Source organism: Pseudorca crassidens, chromosome 11 (assembly GCF_039906515.1).
Source record: "Pseudorca crassidens isolate mPseCra1 chromosome 11, mPseCra1.hap1, whole genome shotgun sequence".
NCBI lineage: Eukaryota > Metazoa > Chordata > Mammalia > Artiodactyla > Delphinidae > Pseudorca > Pseudorca crassidens.
This window is the reverse complement of record NC_090306.1, coordinates 60267028-60284221: the sequence shown is the minus strand read 5'-3', so window position 1 is coordinate 60284221 and position 17194 is coordinate 60267028. Positions and strand designations below refer to the sequence as shown.

Genomic DNA, 17194 nt, shown 5'->3' with positions numbered 1-17194 from the left:
CTTAGATTTCCTGTTGGGGTTTTATCTTGTTCCTTCGTTTGGAACATATTCCTCTATTGCCTCATTTTGCCTAATCCTCTGTGTTTATTTCTATATATTAGGTAAAGTAGTTATATTTCCTGATCTTGGATGAGTGGCTTTATGTAGGAGATGTCCTGTGGGGTCCAGCAGTGGAATCCATTGTGGTCATCAGAACTATATGTTCTTGGGGTGCCCCCTCTGTTGGCTGCATGGGCCCTTCTGCTGTGGCAGGGCAACTACTGTGGGCACACTGGTAGTTGATGCTGGCTCCCAGCCTGATTGGTTGCCAGGCTCTGCCTTGTGCAGAGGCTGCTGGTCACTGGTGGGTGGTGTTGGTCACAGAGCAGCTGGCCATGGGCCTGGATCTTGAAGTTGGTATTGGCCTGCTGGTGGGCAGGGACAGGGCCTGGGGGAGGTACTGGGGCTGGTGTCAGCCAGCTGATGGGTGGGCTGGGTCCCAGTGTAGCTGGCTGCAGAGCTGTGGAGGTCTTGGAGCTGGTGTTGACCTGCTGGTGGTTGGAGCCAGTCCTGGGCCCTCTGGTGGACAAGGTGGGGTTCTGGGACAACTGGGGGTCTCAAAGGGACCCAAGGCAGCTGGCTTGGTGGTGGGTGTGGCTGTGTTCCTATGTGGCCAGCTCCTTGGCCTGGGGGCTGCCAGAATTGGTGCCAACCAGCTGGTGGGTGGGGCCAGACCCCCTCCCTATAATAAGCTATAGGGAGGATTCCAAAATGGTGCTTGCCAGCATGTGTCCTTGTGGTGGAATGAGCTCCCCAAAATGGCTTCTGCCAGCATCTATCCTGCAGGGTGAGTCCCTGTTGCTTCCCACCTCTCCAGGAGGCTCTCCAAGATCAGCAAGTAGGTCTGACCCAGGCTCCTTTCAAATTACTGCTTCTGTCCTGGGTCTCAGAGTGTGTGAGATTTTGTGTGTGCCCTGTAAGAATGGTGTCTCTGTTTCCTACAGCCCTCTAGCTGTCTTGAAAGCAAGCCCCATTGGTGTTCAAATCCAAGTATTTTGGGGTTTGTCTTCCCAGTGCAAGAACCCCAAGCTAGAGAGCCTGATGTGGGACTTGGACCCCTCGATCCTATAGGAGAGCCTCTGAAATTGTGATTTTTCTTCCTTTTGGGGGTCACTTCCCTGCGGGTATTGGTCCATATCGCATCTCTACCTTTCCTACCCATCTCATTGTGGTTCCTCTATATCTTTAGATGTAGAAGATCTTTTCTGCTGGAAAAGAGTCTTCAGTCTGGAGTGGTTTTAGGAAGGTCCTGACATGATCTAATTTATGGTTTAAAATTACTTTGGCTTTGCACAGAAAATCAACTCTAGAAGTCAGAGTGGAAACAAGGAGACTGGTTAGGAGGCTATTGCCATAGCCCTAGTGAGAGATGATAGGAGTTAGGGTGGTAATGGTGGAGGTGGTAAGAAGTGGTCTTCTGAATATTGTTCAATTGGAGTTACCAATTGTAGGGCATGAGAGAAAGAAAGGAGGCAAAAATAACACCTGTTTTTCTTAACAAGTAAGATTGAAGTTGTCAGTTGTGAAGAGGAAGAAAATTGAAGGAGGAACAGATTTGGGGTGGAGGTGGGTAGGGTAGGAATCAAGAGCTCAGTGTCGACAAGCTCAAGTTAACCATCTAAGTGGATATGTCAGGTATGCAACTGGGTATACAAGACTTGAGTTCTGAGGGCAAGGTCCTGATTAATTTTAGACTGTGGTTTAGAAGAAAAAGAAGACATGAAGAATTAAGGACTGAGCCCTCCAGTATAGAGAGGTCAGGAAGATGAAGGTGTAGCATCCTGGAAGCTGGGTGAGGAAAGAACATCAGGGAAGAAGAACAAATTATCTGTGTTGAAGGCTGCTCATAGGTCAAGTAAGATGGAGATTGAGAATTGACCACTGGATTCAGCAATCCTGGTTTAATATAGCAGGAGCCAATATAGGGAGAAGGGAGGTGGAATAGAGGAACTGGAAGAAGTGAATACGGACAACTCTCTTTAGACCTTTGTTTGAAAGGAGAATAATGAAAAGCGATGATAGCTGGACAAGGAGATCTTTCAGTTTGACTTTTGTTTTAATAAAAGAAGTATTGTAGCATATTTGAAAGCAGATTAGAAAGACATGTTAGAGAGGGTGAGCTAATGATGCAGGAAAGAGAGAGAGAATTATACAATAATTACCTGCCCTTGATGTACCATAATATATTTATCCATTTGCACCAATGTTCCTTTAAGTTGCTTCTGATGTTTTACTATAATACTGCAAAGAAAATCTTTGTGCCTGTTTATTTTTTTATTCATTGAAATCATTTCCTTAAGATAAATATTCAGGTGGGAAATTACTGGATCAAAGATCATGAACATTTTTAAGACTCTTGACAGTACCCTATTGCCTTAAAAAAAAATTTCCCTTGCCTCCCATAATGTATAAATGATTAAGTTTTATTCCAACCTTGCTAATGTTATGCCACATATCTTGGTGGCCATAGTTTATGGAATCCCTATACTGTTTCAACTACGCTTTTTCTAACAGACTGACAGCTCCTTAAAGACGAAGATCATATCTTGAAATTATCTTCATTCTCTCCTATTTTTTAAACCAAATATTTCACTAATAATAATTACAATAATCATTTATCTGAAATCCCTCTGTGTTAAAGCATAATGGTGTGCATATGGTGTAATGTGGAAAAAATTATCAATTATGGAATCAGACCAACCTGTATTTGAACACCACATTCATTACTTGGGTTTTGCCTAAATCACTTTAATTTCCCTGTCAATTAATAGATTAATGATAATGCCTGCTATTTAAGTCCTGGTGAGGGTTGAAATGAGATATCTGTAAAGTCCCTAGCACAGAGTAGGAAATTTTGGAGGAAATAGTGAAACTTTTAGAAGAACTTAATCATGAAAATATCTTGTGAACATATATTTTTTTAAAAGACAGAAAAAAAACTCTTCAGCAACTCACCTTGTCTATAGCCCATAGAGTGCTCATATTATTGTTTTGCTAATGGCCATGGAAAAAAAATCATGCGTTTCAATTCTTATAAACTGTTGAAACAGCAAGCACCTGGGGTACCTCTTGGGACTGCACAGGCTGCTACAGTAGGCCTGGGATCAGCAATGTCTCTAGAAATAGTACCAGGCAGTTACCTCCAGGTGACTGAATGAGGCTTCATCTCAGCACGTGAGCTTAGAAAGCTTTATGATTAGTCCAGCTTGCTAAGGTGAGGAAATAACAAAAGGAGAGCAAATGGAAGTCGAACTTACCACAACATTCCAGTCAATTTCCAAACAGGTAAGAGAATCTTTCATGACATTTACAGTGCTAGGTTAAGAGGGTGAATATTGCGATTTCTGTCTGTATCTGTTCCTGTGAGCGTGTAAGTCAGCAGAGAGTCTTTGTGATATCCAGGGAAACAGCTTTAGCCTCAAAGTTTGAAATTAAAATTAAATGCTATGCAATTATTCAATATCTCTGAACAGTAAAGACCTTACCACCATCACAAGAAGTTTCTTATAAAAAATTTTGTATCCATCCTAAAGAGAATAGAATTACAAATACATTCACTTGGACAGAACTGAAAATTTTCATAAAAGGTATTGAGTGGAGCAGCTATTTCCTTGGCTTTGCTTGGTGTAGTCCCTACACTGACACTAGGGAAAAGATGACCCCTTGCATTTATGATAACTAGAAAAGGAAAGGGGAGCTAACAATGGGCTTAGTCACTAAATCCAGACTTTCTATCATACCGCATCTTGGGGACCCTGCCTTTGCACGTAGACTTCACTAAAAGACTAGTCAGTATCTTCCATTGTAATCGTATGTGGGGGACCAATGAATGTAAGTGCGGGACAGGAGACATCCCCCGTCTAATTCCCAACCGGGGACCTCAGCTTTGTTGTTTTCTACCGGTAAACCAAGACCCTTATTATGAAAGCTTGGCTGTCCTCATAAGAATTAGGGCTCTCATTAAAAATTATGTGTGAATTCATTAGTTAATCTGTACAGAAAGTGCTATCCTCAGATGAAAAGCCTCACAAAGTACTATTTAGTTCACTTAAGTTTATTTCAAAAAATATGTATTGAGTTCCCACTGTGTTTTAGGCATTGTATGAAGTTCTGGGTGTACAAGCATTAAAAATAAGAATTTAGTTTGAGTGTTTAAAGATAATATAGTGGTTCTGGTGTTGGTACATAATTATGGATTATGGGCTTCCCTGGTGGCGCAGTGGTTGAGAGTCCGCCTGCCGATGCAGGGGACACGGGTTCATGCCCCGGTCCGGGAAGATCCCACATGCCGCGGAGCGGCTGGGCCCGTGAGCCTTGGCTGCTGAGCCTGCGCGTCTGGAGCCTGTGCTCCGCAATGGGAGAGGCCACAACAGTGAGAGGCCCGCATACCAAAAAGAAAAAAAAAAAAAAAAATTATGGCTTATTCTGATTTTATCTGTGGTCTGCGATGATGAATAACAATGTCAAAAAATAGTGCATCTGGTGTTTCCATCATCTTAATCATAAAATTGGATTAACTTCCTGTCTGATTCAATGTTGCAGAAAACAATCATCAAGATGCCCCAAATATATCATTGGATTCAAGAAGTCAGTCTCTATTTGCCACAAAATATAGCGCTGTCAGGTTTTTGTTTTTTGTTTTTTTTGTATGTCTCTAGTGTGAAACATGAGGAGATAATAATGCCAAATAATGGCTTGGCAATAATTTCAAAGAGGGGTTTAAGGTTTAGCAGCAAGATTTTAGATTAAAGAGAAATAAAAGTTTTTAGTGATTTTCTTTTAATGTCTTTTTAATATGAAGAGGACTAACCTGTTTAAATCTGTCATTTAATAGAAATTAAAGCCTTAAAGAAGATGTGGCTTCTTAATTTTGTACACCAAAATATCTTTCCCTACAGCTTCCACAGTCTTAAATTTATTTTTTAAATTGCTGGTGTGAATTATTCAGTTGATAGTTGATGCTAGATTGTGTTATATGATATTAGCCATTTCTATATTTAGCTGTAACAAGGAGGAATAAGAGTCATATAGTCTCCTTTGTTTTTCTGATCAATCCATGTACTTCTGTTTAACAATTTAATAATTAGCTCAGAGATATAGCAATCCTAATAAATACCATGACCCCAATTATGCTGAAAGGAAAAAAAAGAGTATTACTGGGAAGATCGAGAAGTAATAACAGGATGAAATTGGCACAGTCATGCTGTGCATTAAAGTTATGCTGCAGACAACCTCACTCAGAATCTTTATTTTCCAGAAATGAGATGGTTCTCGGAGTGCTAATCACAAAAATAACACATTGTGGAAAATTATACACTTATTATTTTGGCATCTCATTCTGCAGATGAAAAAAACCACAAGAACATTGACTAAAACTTATTCCACGTTCTCTCTGTTCATTTTTAGTTATGCAGAAAATGGTTAATTCCCATCGTGACAGAAAAATCAAGATTACCGAGAATAAAAGTTGAAAGGACACTAAATCATAGAGTTTTTATTTGCATCCCCAAACACATGCCAATAAACCTCGTTTTATTTTACCATGTTTCTTGGGGAATTGGGTGGTTCACCAGCAGAGTGAAAAACAGAATCCTATTACAGTCATTGAAGTGAACCATAAACTACATCATGGAGGGAATGGAAATGAAAGTAAATTTATAACGTCCTTCCAGGGATGTTAGACTCCAAACCACCCTTTTGATCAGACTGATGTCTGAGAGCCTGTGTGGTCTCCCTGCCACCTCACAGTCCAAGATTTTGCATGTGAAAAAGTCGAAATTCCCGAAAGAATAAATTCCTGTTGATTGAATACAAGCCCATGAAAATAAAAGTGAGCCATCTCCCTACTTTACCCACATCTGGAATAAAGTACCCAGTAGCCTGTAACGATTGATAATTTCTTCATTTTTTTAAAGTAGTATTTATATTCTTGGTGGCTTGGGACAGTATCACTTTTTGACTATGAAGCAAAGTGCTTGAAGGATTATTATTTTGCCTTTGGACATCTATTTCCAAGCATCCCTAAATGCCACTTAGAAGTCAGTTTGGTCTCAATTCTTACTGGATACGATAGTCAAATGTCTCCTCCATTTCAGAAAAGCTGCATGAATGGAGCGGTCACAGCTGTGGTGATTAGAATTTCGTCATCCTGACAGGGCTGGTTGTAGAAACCTGAATTTGTCTAACCTCGTTTTTCAGGCAACATTTGCCTGAGCTTTGGGCTTTTGTCCAGAGAGTTTCTGCCTGGCCTCGATTCCAGCCATTTTCCACTCAAACTTTTGGTTACTGTGTCTGCCCCAGCATGAGAGATACTGAAGGAAGCGGAGAGTAACAATTTAGAGGAGACCAAAAGAGAACACAGGAATAAGAATAATGGAGAAGAAATAATATTCAGTACATAATCAGGGGAGATGAATGTGGAAATTTCTGTTGACTTGAACATATAATAATGAGACTTGAAAACTCTGTTAAAAGCCAGTGACTTGCTATTATATTTGTTTACTGTACTCAGGATAATATCTATTTGTGGATAAATCATGATTTTCTCCTGTCTCCAAAGAACTTTATATTAAACCTCTATATTTATATTAAACCTCTGTTTTCCTCTATTTCATCCATTTAAGGGTAAATGGACACAAAATCACAAAGTATGGGAATGATAGTATCATAAAAGTACATAAAGTGTTATTTTCTAATTTTTGGAAGCCTTATCTCCTCCATTGAATTTGTACTTGGAAAAGTCAAGACCTTAACCATTTCATGATTTTTTAAAATAGCTAATGATAAGGATGGGGGTTTACTCAAAATTATATAGAATTTAAAGTTTTCGGAACAATGTATAAAAGTTCTTAACTTAATTGCTGAAGTATAGGAATCTTTAAAGGCAAAAGAAAAGATTTTCTTACAAGAATGTTATTAGAGGATGTGAAAGGGAACACTAAGAGGTACTATTAAAATAGAAAAGAGAGATTAATGAAGTGAAGAAATAAATAGCTTATAAAAAGCTTTTCAAATGAGTAGGATAGGGCTTCTAATCTAAGTCACTAAATTTGACTGTTTCAATATTAATATTTAATTTGTTGTAGTAGAGAGAAAAAAAGAAAAGGATGATGAATATGAATTTGATTCAGTAGCTATAAGGAGTCTTCTGTACAATTTGGGATCTGATCTGATAGCTCACACAGCCATGGTTAGAAAGGGTGGATGGAGTAGGGAGTAAATAGAAGTAGAGATTCTGGAATCAAAGAACCCTTCTTAAAATGTGCTATTTTAACCTTAAACCTCAGGTATATATTCTTCCAAAAATTATATCACTTTAGCAAAATCAAATTGTTTTGACCATTGCTTTTTCCTCTGACCTAGATTTCCTAATTGACTTTTGGCTAAAACTCCTTGATTGTTAAATCAGTAAATGTAAGCACTGGACGTCCAATCAGGCCACTTCTTTGTGTATTAATATTATTACTGTTCCAGGAAATAAGTATAAGACCTTCATTTAATCAACAAAGTTGCAACTCAATGTCCCCTTGTACTGCGTATCCAAAGAAGCAGATCATTTAGTTGTTTTTAACATCAATGAAGGATAAATCCATATCTTTAAGCAAAGTTTATGGAGCCCTTTTTATCTGTCAGTTTTAGCTGTTTCGTGTCTGATAACTTATGTGATCCTCAAAATCCCTGTGAAAGGGATGCAGTTATCATCTCCATTTGACAGACAAAGAAACTGAGGCCCAGGGAGAGTTAATAATTTGACCAAGGCCACTCAGCCCAGGCTAAATCCAAGTCTGTCTTACTAACCCATGCTCTTAACTATTATAGTGTGTCAAAGTTTTCTTATTTGGTATTTGCTCACCTACCTGCAACTTCCAAACACACAATATTTAAAGTCATGTACATTCTCTCTAGCTATTAGAAAACAGAGTAGGCAAAAGCTTTTAAATGTGTGAGATCATAATTCAAGAACCTCCTGAATATCTCCCTTGTCCACTAAGTCTTTCCTTTCTAAATGAGAAATTTAGATACTTTTTCTCACTTACTACCAATATGCATTTAGCTCCTTCATAAATTGTTTTAACTGATAAGCTGATCGATTGCTTTAGCAGGCCATAACTACAACAGAGCCCAGGATGTGAGAAACTCATGAAGTTGGCATTGCAATTGTTTTCAAAACGTCTCAAAACATTACTCTGACCAAAACTAGTGTCGGCATATCATGTGTTAAAAGGGGTAGCTCATCACAGTGTAAGGATCTTAAAAAGAAAGATTAAGTCACCTGAAGTACTATTGCTATAGTATAAAGCTCAAAGTTCCTCCCACCTGAGGGAAAAAGATTTTTCTATCTATTTACCATCTTATCTTCCTCCTTTGTCCTCAGCAAAAATTGGTCGTGGTGTTCTGCCTGTTTTTTCAGTATACAATCACATCTTAACCCCCTCAAAGTCTCAATATACACTAATGACACACTAATTTTATTTTATGAGTATCAAATTGTACTAACCCTAAAAAACCCATTAAATGACCCTTTGGGACAAAAGAAAGTCTGTGGAATTGTACCCTAGGCACCCGTATATCCACACAATGATCCCACACTTTCAGATAAGTTCCAACAAAGACTCACTTGGCCTTCCAGTGGATTGTGGACCACATTTTGAGAATCACTACTTGAAGGCCACCAATTAGTCCTCATCAACAAATCCAAGAGCCTTTTCTTGGTCTGCATTTTTCTTAACCTTCAGCAGCATCTAGCAGTGTTGACACACTTCTTTTGCAAGCTCTGCTCCTGACTCCACAGCACCATACACCTGATTTTCCTCTAACCCTGCTGCCACTGTAAATATCCACGCTGAAATCAAGGTCAACTAACATGAAAAGATTTAGAGCCTTTTTGCCTTTTAGGGGTCTGGGCAACAGAGTGCAATGTAACGTCTAACTTTGTGGTACCATGAGTTGGTGTTTGAGGGGCATACGAAATAGCATCCCTCTTCTCCTGACTCAGAAAGACAGAGGAAGCAGACCTGGGGAGATAAGAAATATAACTTTATTGCTGATAGAGCTGCTGGAGATGTGACTTAGGAGCATGACAGTATACTTCTATGGCTGCCTCTCCTTCTTAGGCAAATTTACCCACCAGTCACAGGAGTACTGGCCAACCGTGGCCTCACCTAAAGGGACAGAGCCTTTGCAACTTACTTTACTACTTGCAATGAGAATACTAGGTTTTGGGCTTCCCTGGTGGCGCAGTGGTTGAGAGTCTGCCTGCCGATGCAGGGGACACGGGTTCGTGCCCTGGTCCCGGAAGATCCCACATGCCGCGGAGCGGCTGGGCCCGGGAGCCATGGCCGCTGAGCCTGCGTGTCCGGAGCCTGTGCTCTGCAACGGGAGAGGCCACAGCAGTGAGAGGCCTGCGTACCACAAAAAAAAAAAAAAAAAAAAAAAAAAGAATGCTAGGTTTTAGTGTCTTTACAGGCAAGAAGACCCCAAAAGGAAAGCACAGAGCTACACATGCCCCAGTATCTCATTCCAAATGCACCAATTATACAAGTCACTTCCCTCCCCTGAGGAGACAGAGGAGGGAAGGCACCAGGACAATTACTGTATTTGAGCTGCCACCGCACAGAATAAAACATCAGCGTTGGGGAATAAGTGTTTCCTCCTAACATCATGGAAAGAGAAAAGCCATAAAAATGTGATAGTTATGGCATCACATTAAAATGGATAAACATTTGTATGACTATATATTAGATATACATGGGTATATATATGCATTCTACATTATATTACCTACATATCAGAAAACAGCTAACACTAAAAGCACCACAAGCTTTATTTCAGGATGACGGAATAAACTATTATGCATAATATTTATTTCTTTTTCCTAATTCTTTGCAGTTTCTAAATCTTCTATCATGAGCATATTTAATTTTTATAATTAGAAAGATAAATTTTAAAACTCTCAAATTAGTCACAAGAAATAGACACTTACACTGATTAAGTTTGAGTGCCATTGACAACCAATATAGCACATGACTCAGAAAACTTATATTGATTTTGCCTATTAGAAACAAGTTTCAAAGAATTGGTTAGATGAAATAAACTGTTTTTTCCCTCCTGAACTGTGTAGTAGTCAGAGTATCAGAGGCATATTAATAACAAGCCAAATATAAATTGTGTTAAATCTACTCATGTTTTTTGAGTGATTAGGCATTTCAAGTGAACTACTTAACCAAATATTAACCTCCTCAAGAGCTTATAACCCTGGTTTTGTAACCCTTTCTACCCCTATCATGGAACTCAGATTCTTCCAATTACAGTTTTTGACCCTCAGATAATGCGGGGCTTAGATGAGCTGACCCCACGTGCAGTCGTATATCCGAGTATAACTTTACAGTCGGCCCTCCATATCCGAGGTTCTGCATCCTTGTATTCAACCAATCCTTGCACTGGGTAGTGCTGTAGTACATATTTAGTGAAATAAATCTGTGTATAAATGGACCCACGCCTTTCAAACACATGTCATTCACAGGTCAAATGTAGTAACTACGCAACGTTGAGTATGATGAATTATGTATTCCTTCATTTCACAAAGATTTATTCAATACCTACCAAATGCCAGGCATTGTTTCAGGTCCTGGAGATATAACAGAGAACCAGAATGGCAAGTTGCCACACCAGTGGAGCTCACATTTTAGTAAAGGGAGATATGCAATAAACAAAAAAATAAACAAGAAACTGTTAGATAGTGATAAATGATATGAGGAAAATAAAGCAGGGTGATGTGATAGGGAATGGCCAGGCTGGGAAGGCCTCTCTGAGGAGATGACATTTAAACTGAGAGCTGAACGATCAAAAGGACCCACCATACAGTGGTGTTGAACATCTCTCCAGCGGGCAGGCAGATGCCAAGGCCATGGGGTGGAAATAAGCACAGCTTGTCTGAGGAACTGGAAAAAGTGTGGAGTGGCTTGAGAGGGAGATAGGAGATGAAATTCAGAAGGAACAGAAGCCAGATAAAGTAAGGCCCTGTAAGCCATGTAATTGAATTTAACTCTAAATGTAATAGAAAGTTATTGGAGGATGTTAAAAGAGAAAGGGAGATGAACTCTTTGGGAGAAATAGATTTTAAAATGGATAGAGAAGATCATGAAACTATAAACGAAAGTCTTGTGTCACTTCCTGTCTGAAACAGTTAAAAGAGGGCATCACAAAGAGTACACTGGCACAACTCAGAAGATAAATGAAGATAATAATAAAACACACATTATAGAATCAGAATCACATTAGAAACAAAAGAATTAGATCAGAGTCTGCTGAAAACATACAAGGATATAGAGCAGACCTGAGAAAATTTCAGTTGAATAAAGATATACAAGTGGTAAGAGGCAATAAGTACATAATGTGGCTAAAGAGAAAGAATATAAAATTGCATAATGTGTCCTTAAAGATGAACCAAAAAATATTTAGGAGAAAAATCATTCAAGTATATAATAGGAGAAAATACTTCTGAAATAAGGAATCTGGTATATGTAGACTTCAAGAGCATACTATATTGCAGAAACTATCAAACCAAGGAAATATCCTGGTGAAGTTTTTTAACTTTAAAGACTCTTGCGAGATTGCAGGCAGAAAAAGCAAGTTATCCAAAAGACAGGCTAGCCTCAGGCCAGGGTATTCTTTGTAGCAATTTTCAAGGCCAGAAGGCATTGGAATAATAGCAGCAGAGTTCAAAGGCAAAAAATAAAAATAAAGATTGAATCAGGAATTTAATATTCAGCCAAGTTGTCATTTATTGTCATTTATTGTTAAAGCCACTATAAATACATTCTCAAGTGCCTCAGGAAACGTAGCACTCACGAACCCTGCTTGAAAGAAGCTTTTTTGGTAACGACATCCAGCTAAATAAGAGATACATCAAAATAAAGAATTCAGGAATGGCTCACCCTTCTAAAAAAGAGCTGATCGTGATCATGACTATTTGGATATGTAACTAATGCTATAGACTTTAAAAATTATAATTACAGAATATATTCATCAGTGTAACTAATGCTAACCTGATCCTAATGTTTTAGTGACTTAATGCAGTAGAAGTTTATTTTTAACTCATGTTACTGTTTAGTGAGGAGCGTTGGGCAGGGCCTCTGCTTCATGCAGTGATTCGGGTCCCAGGCATCTTCCTTTGTGTGGGGCCACCGTTTTATTACAGGCTTAGGGTCATCCTGGAACCATCCAGCTTGCAGACAGAGGGAAGAGAGGAGAGAGTGGAGAAGACTACCTCAGACTGAAAATATCACTTTACTTTCATTTACACTAATTGGTGAGCACTATTACATGGCTCCACCAAGATATAAACGGGCTAAGGTTCCAGGAGGAGACAATCGGTTTGGTGAGTAGTCTCTGTTATAAAGAATATAATATAAACACCATAAAATATACTAAGACAACAATAATAATATAATTATAAAAACTGGAAAGTGATCATGAGAATTGGTGGGAAGAGATGTACATTTTCTCACTTTTCATAGCAGCAGTTAATAAATACTTTCTGAAGTTTATATATCAAGAAATAAAGATTTAATATATATTATCATGCAATATTTAACATTATGATTATAGGCACAGGAAGAAAAAAAAATATAGAACAACCAAAAAAACACCAGACCACTTAGCAAAAGACAGAAAACTAAGGAGGTATAAAAACAAATTTTAAAAGATAGCATAACATAAAATAACAAAACACATTTAGATCTGTTAAAATAATAAAAGTCAATGGGATAAGCTAAACTATTAAAAGTAAGAAATTATTAGATGAGACTCAAAACATATTCAATAACAGTATATATTATGAATACAGAAATGCATCTCAGATATATTTCATATATTAAATATATTAATATATCTCACTTATATATTAAGTGAAAAAAGCAACTTATGGAACAACATGTGTAGTTTAATCCTATTTGTATTTAATAATAATAAACATGTATAATAAATACATATTATTTTACATTCTATATGCATCAAAAATATTTGGAAGAATACACAAGAAATAGTATTGTTTGTTGTTGTTTGTTGTTTCTGAGGATTAGAATAAAAGGTTAGGAGAAGACAAGCATGCTTTCATTTTTTTACTATGTATCTTTCTGTACTTTATATTTTTTGTAATAAATATGAATTTTTTATTATAAAAATTTAAACAGAGAATAAGTAAAGTCCAACATAGAACTGAAAGCTGCAAGCAAAGGAAGGGGAAGGAGAGGTCATGGAAATCTGACAGAATGGTGCTCGAGCTGAGTCTCCAAAGAGAAGGAAGAAGGCTTAGCTAGTGATCCACATACGCACTGACCCAATACAAAAAGACATGGCATGTTTAAGACACCTTAGGTACAGCTGGAGTATAATGTACATGGTGGATAGGTTTGGGAGGTAAGACTGGAAGGACAGGACAATGGCAGTGAACCAAGGAGTTAGGACCATTCATTAAAAAATGAGATTTCCTCAAAGTATTTTAAGCAGAATAGTGACTTAATTGAGCCAGAATGTTGCACAGGTCCATATGAGGAATGAATTAGAGACCATAGAAGATTGGCAACCCATGAAGATTCTATTCAAATAGTCCAGATAGCCATGATAGTGGCCTGAACGAAGATGGTGGAAATACAGATGAAGAGAAGATGGATTCAACATTCAAGAGATTTTTAGAGGGTAGAATAGACAGAACTTGATAATTAATTGGATGTTATGATGGTAGGGTGAAAGATAAGGTAAAAGAGTGAGTCAACATGACTTCAAAATATGGTACTTCATCACATTATATGAAATATAGAATTAGAAGTAAATTTGATTGTGGATGAGGAGAGGGGAAAAAGATAAGTTCAGTTTGGGTAATACCGAGTTTGAGGCATAAGTGGAACATTCAGGTGGAGGGAAACAGATGGAGGACTCTGAGAAAGGTGGGAACGTGAAATATGGAAATAAAAATCATTAGTATGTAAGTAAGAGCAGAGGACAACACAGAGAGTTATAAGAAGGGATTGGGTGACGGTGTAAAATGCCTCCAATAGGTCAGGGCTTTCTTCTTTGTTCAGAGACAGAGAAATTTTTGCTTTTATTCCTGGGGATCACTTGCCAATCCAACTGCTGGCCATACAGGGGAGACTCCTTGCCAAGAATAAAGTTAGAGATCCCGAGTAGCAGTGAGCACACGTTAAAGTTAGAAGGAGATGAGTGGATTCCTCCTGACTGGCTTGGTCCTGAAGGAAGCTGGGTTTGTTTGTTGCTGTGGGGAATCGAGACTGGACTTCTTTGAGGGGCTTTGAGGACATCTTTTTGGCCTTCCTCTCCCTAATGGGGCCACTGGGTGTGATCTTGACTCTTACTGGGGGTGATCTTGACTCTTACTGGGGGTGATCAGATGACAGACCAGGCTACCTTATAGCATCAAGAGGTAACTAACATTTGAAACCTGACCCCCTCTCCGGCAAAAATAATTCAACTGTCCTTTAAATATAAATAGCTAAAAGCCAATCACATACTTAAAGTTTAAACATAATGCTGGTGCCTAAATTCAAGTACTACATTTTAATCAGTTTCCTCAAGCTGATTTATGTCTAAGGCTCATAGGCTTCAGCTACTTTAGTGGACTGTCTGGTGACCAAAGAAAGAAAGTCATATTACACAGTGGTATTTCCTTTGTAGGAGGAAGCAGAAGTGGGTGAGGGGACATGGGCCCCAGATAAAAGGAACTGACTCAGGAATCTCTTTACAAGGCAGAGGTCCAATAAACTTAAATACAGATGGAGTCTGAAATCTTTGAATTTTCATTATGTTTATTTTTTCTGTGTGTTTATATATTTGTAATATCAATACAAATACTCATTTGTTTTTGGATAGTAACTCTATTTGTATAATTCATTACTGTGAAGTGGCTTAGCATTTACCTTTGGAAAGAGCATTATAATCCCTTTTAAAGTTAAAAATTTCAGTCATTTGTATGTTAAATAATAGAAATGACCAAATGGGTTTAGAATAAGACTAAAATATATCTTGTACTGTTATATGGTAACTTTGAATTGTGACACTGTCATTGCCATGGAAATTTATATTCTGTCATAGTTGTTATGATCTCATCTAATAGGATGAGAAGAAGCTATGTATTTCTAGCATCTATCCAGGAGGAAGGTGGTAGCATATATCCTCTTATTATAGGAAGTCATATTTATTTTATTTTCTCTGAAATAAAATTCTCGTTTTGTCTAGGATCCTTTCTTTTTCTCAAATTGTGATCATACATAGTGTCTGTCATGTATTAGGCCCTCAAATACGTATTTTTTTGTTTGTACTGTATTTTAGCATCACTATTTTATGGTGAATAGTTAGAAATACATGTATGTGCTCTGGAATCAATCCAGCTTTTCACAGGCAAGCAGAGAACTGAGGCAAATTATTCAAATGTTTGATGCAATGAACCAGATGATTGCAGTTTTAATCTAATTATTTCAACTCACTTCTTCATTTTAGTTAGGGAGTCTAAATTTCTGTTTTAAATGCACTGTTCTACCTTCTTGGAAAGTTGCCATTTTGAGTGATTTTAAATCTTGAGTTCCCATTTCACTTCCATACACCATTTCGATCTAAGGAAGTTAGACTTTAATACTGTTTCCATAGTTGCAAGCTTCGTTAATCATGGCCCTGGGAACTGAATTCTCAAGTGTGTGCACAACCCCCTTGACTCTCAGTTCCCAGTATAGACCATTGGCTCCAAATCCTGCCCGTGGGAATCAAGGGCTGTGCCTGCCTGCTCACCCTGCCTGACAAACACTGCTGGTGAGCCAGAAGTCAGTGGTTCCTCAGCAGTGTTTGCAGAAACCAAGGAACCCATCTCTGCAAAGAAACTCCAATCTCTTAGCAATTTCCACAGACTTACAGAGCTGAAAGTAAGCTGCTGCATAAAAGGAAACCTCTGTTTCTCGGAGCCACCAGGTGGATTTAGTTTTTCTAATCTCTTGGATTTTCCATAAAGCATGTTTCCATAAAACATAAATCATGCTTAAAAGTATAATGTTTTTCTCATTACTGCATTTCCATATCCTACTCATCCTTCAGGATTGAGCTCAAGTCTTACTTTCTGCATGAAAATGTGTTTTTATATATTGGAAACATTTTTAGACTAGAGAAAAGTACAGAGGATAATATAGCAAACAATTGTGAACCATTAGATGACTTTTAGTTAATAAAAAAATTATTACCGATGGTGTTAATGTCACTTTTCTGCCTACTCCCAGCGTAATTCTCCTTTTCCCCTCCCAGGAGCAAGTTGTACCTTATAGTTGGGGTACTGGGTAGAATTTTCAATAGTTCTTCCCTTTTGTGGATCTCAATTTTTTGCCAGGAGTCCAGTTCCAGCTGCCTAACATGACCAAGCTCTATGGCCCCTGCCCCTATGCAAGTATTAAAAGATCCTAATGTGCAGCAGCAGTCTAGAGCTTTAGCTGGGTCTGCCATTTTGACTGGGAACCATTATATCTCTTTTGACCTCCTCAACTCCCTCTGATTCCTGTAGCAATAAGTATTTGGTCCAGTTTCCAATCACTTATTTTGTACCAACTTTATGTATAGAGGATTTATTATTTCTTAACAAAACTATAAATTATGGGAAGAGTATTATTCTTCTTCTACAGCAAACTGGAGAAGGTACTCTGAGAGTTCTTACACTATAGTAGGTTACACTTGTAAGCCAATCTCTTTATCACAGAAGTGTGTACATAGAAGTGTGCCTCACTTTATAGAACAAATGATATTGCAGACATCCAACAGTTACTGATAACCTACTATGGTCAAGTTAGCAAATTAAGCATTATAAAATAAGAAATGCATATAAAGGTTTGGTTTCCCCACCTTGTAAAGTATCTGTTTCAAGTGATTATGGTGCATTTTTGGAAATACATAGTTAACCAGTTTATGTTGTAAATGTAATCATAGCACCCGTGGCTTAAATTAAGGATGTAGTGTTAATTGCATAACTTGATTTATATTTTAGGAATTTTAAAATATTTACTTGTCCTTTTCCAAAACAACCTGAAAATTAAGAGTGTTTGTCCAAGCAATGGAATACGAATTGTTTACCTTAGATTTAATCATCACTTCCATTGACTTCTTTACC

General features: G+C 38.0%; 1 protein-coding gene across 6 annotated transcripts in view; it reads left to right on the top strand.

The window, feature by feature from the left end:
• Positions 1-17194, top strand: part of PTPRR (protein tyrosine phosphatase receptor type R) — a 254815-nt gene that overhangs the window by 120104 nt on the left and 117517 nt on the right. The gene's annotated exons all lie outside the window — the stretch shown is intronic.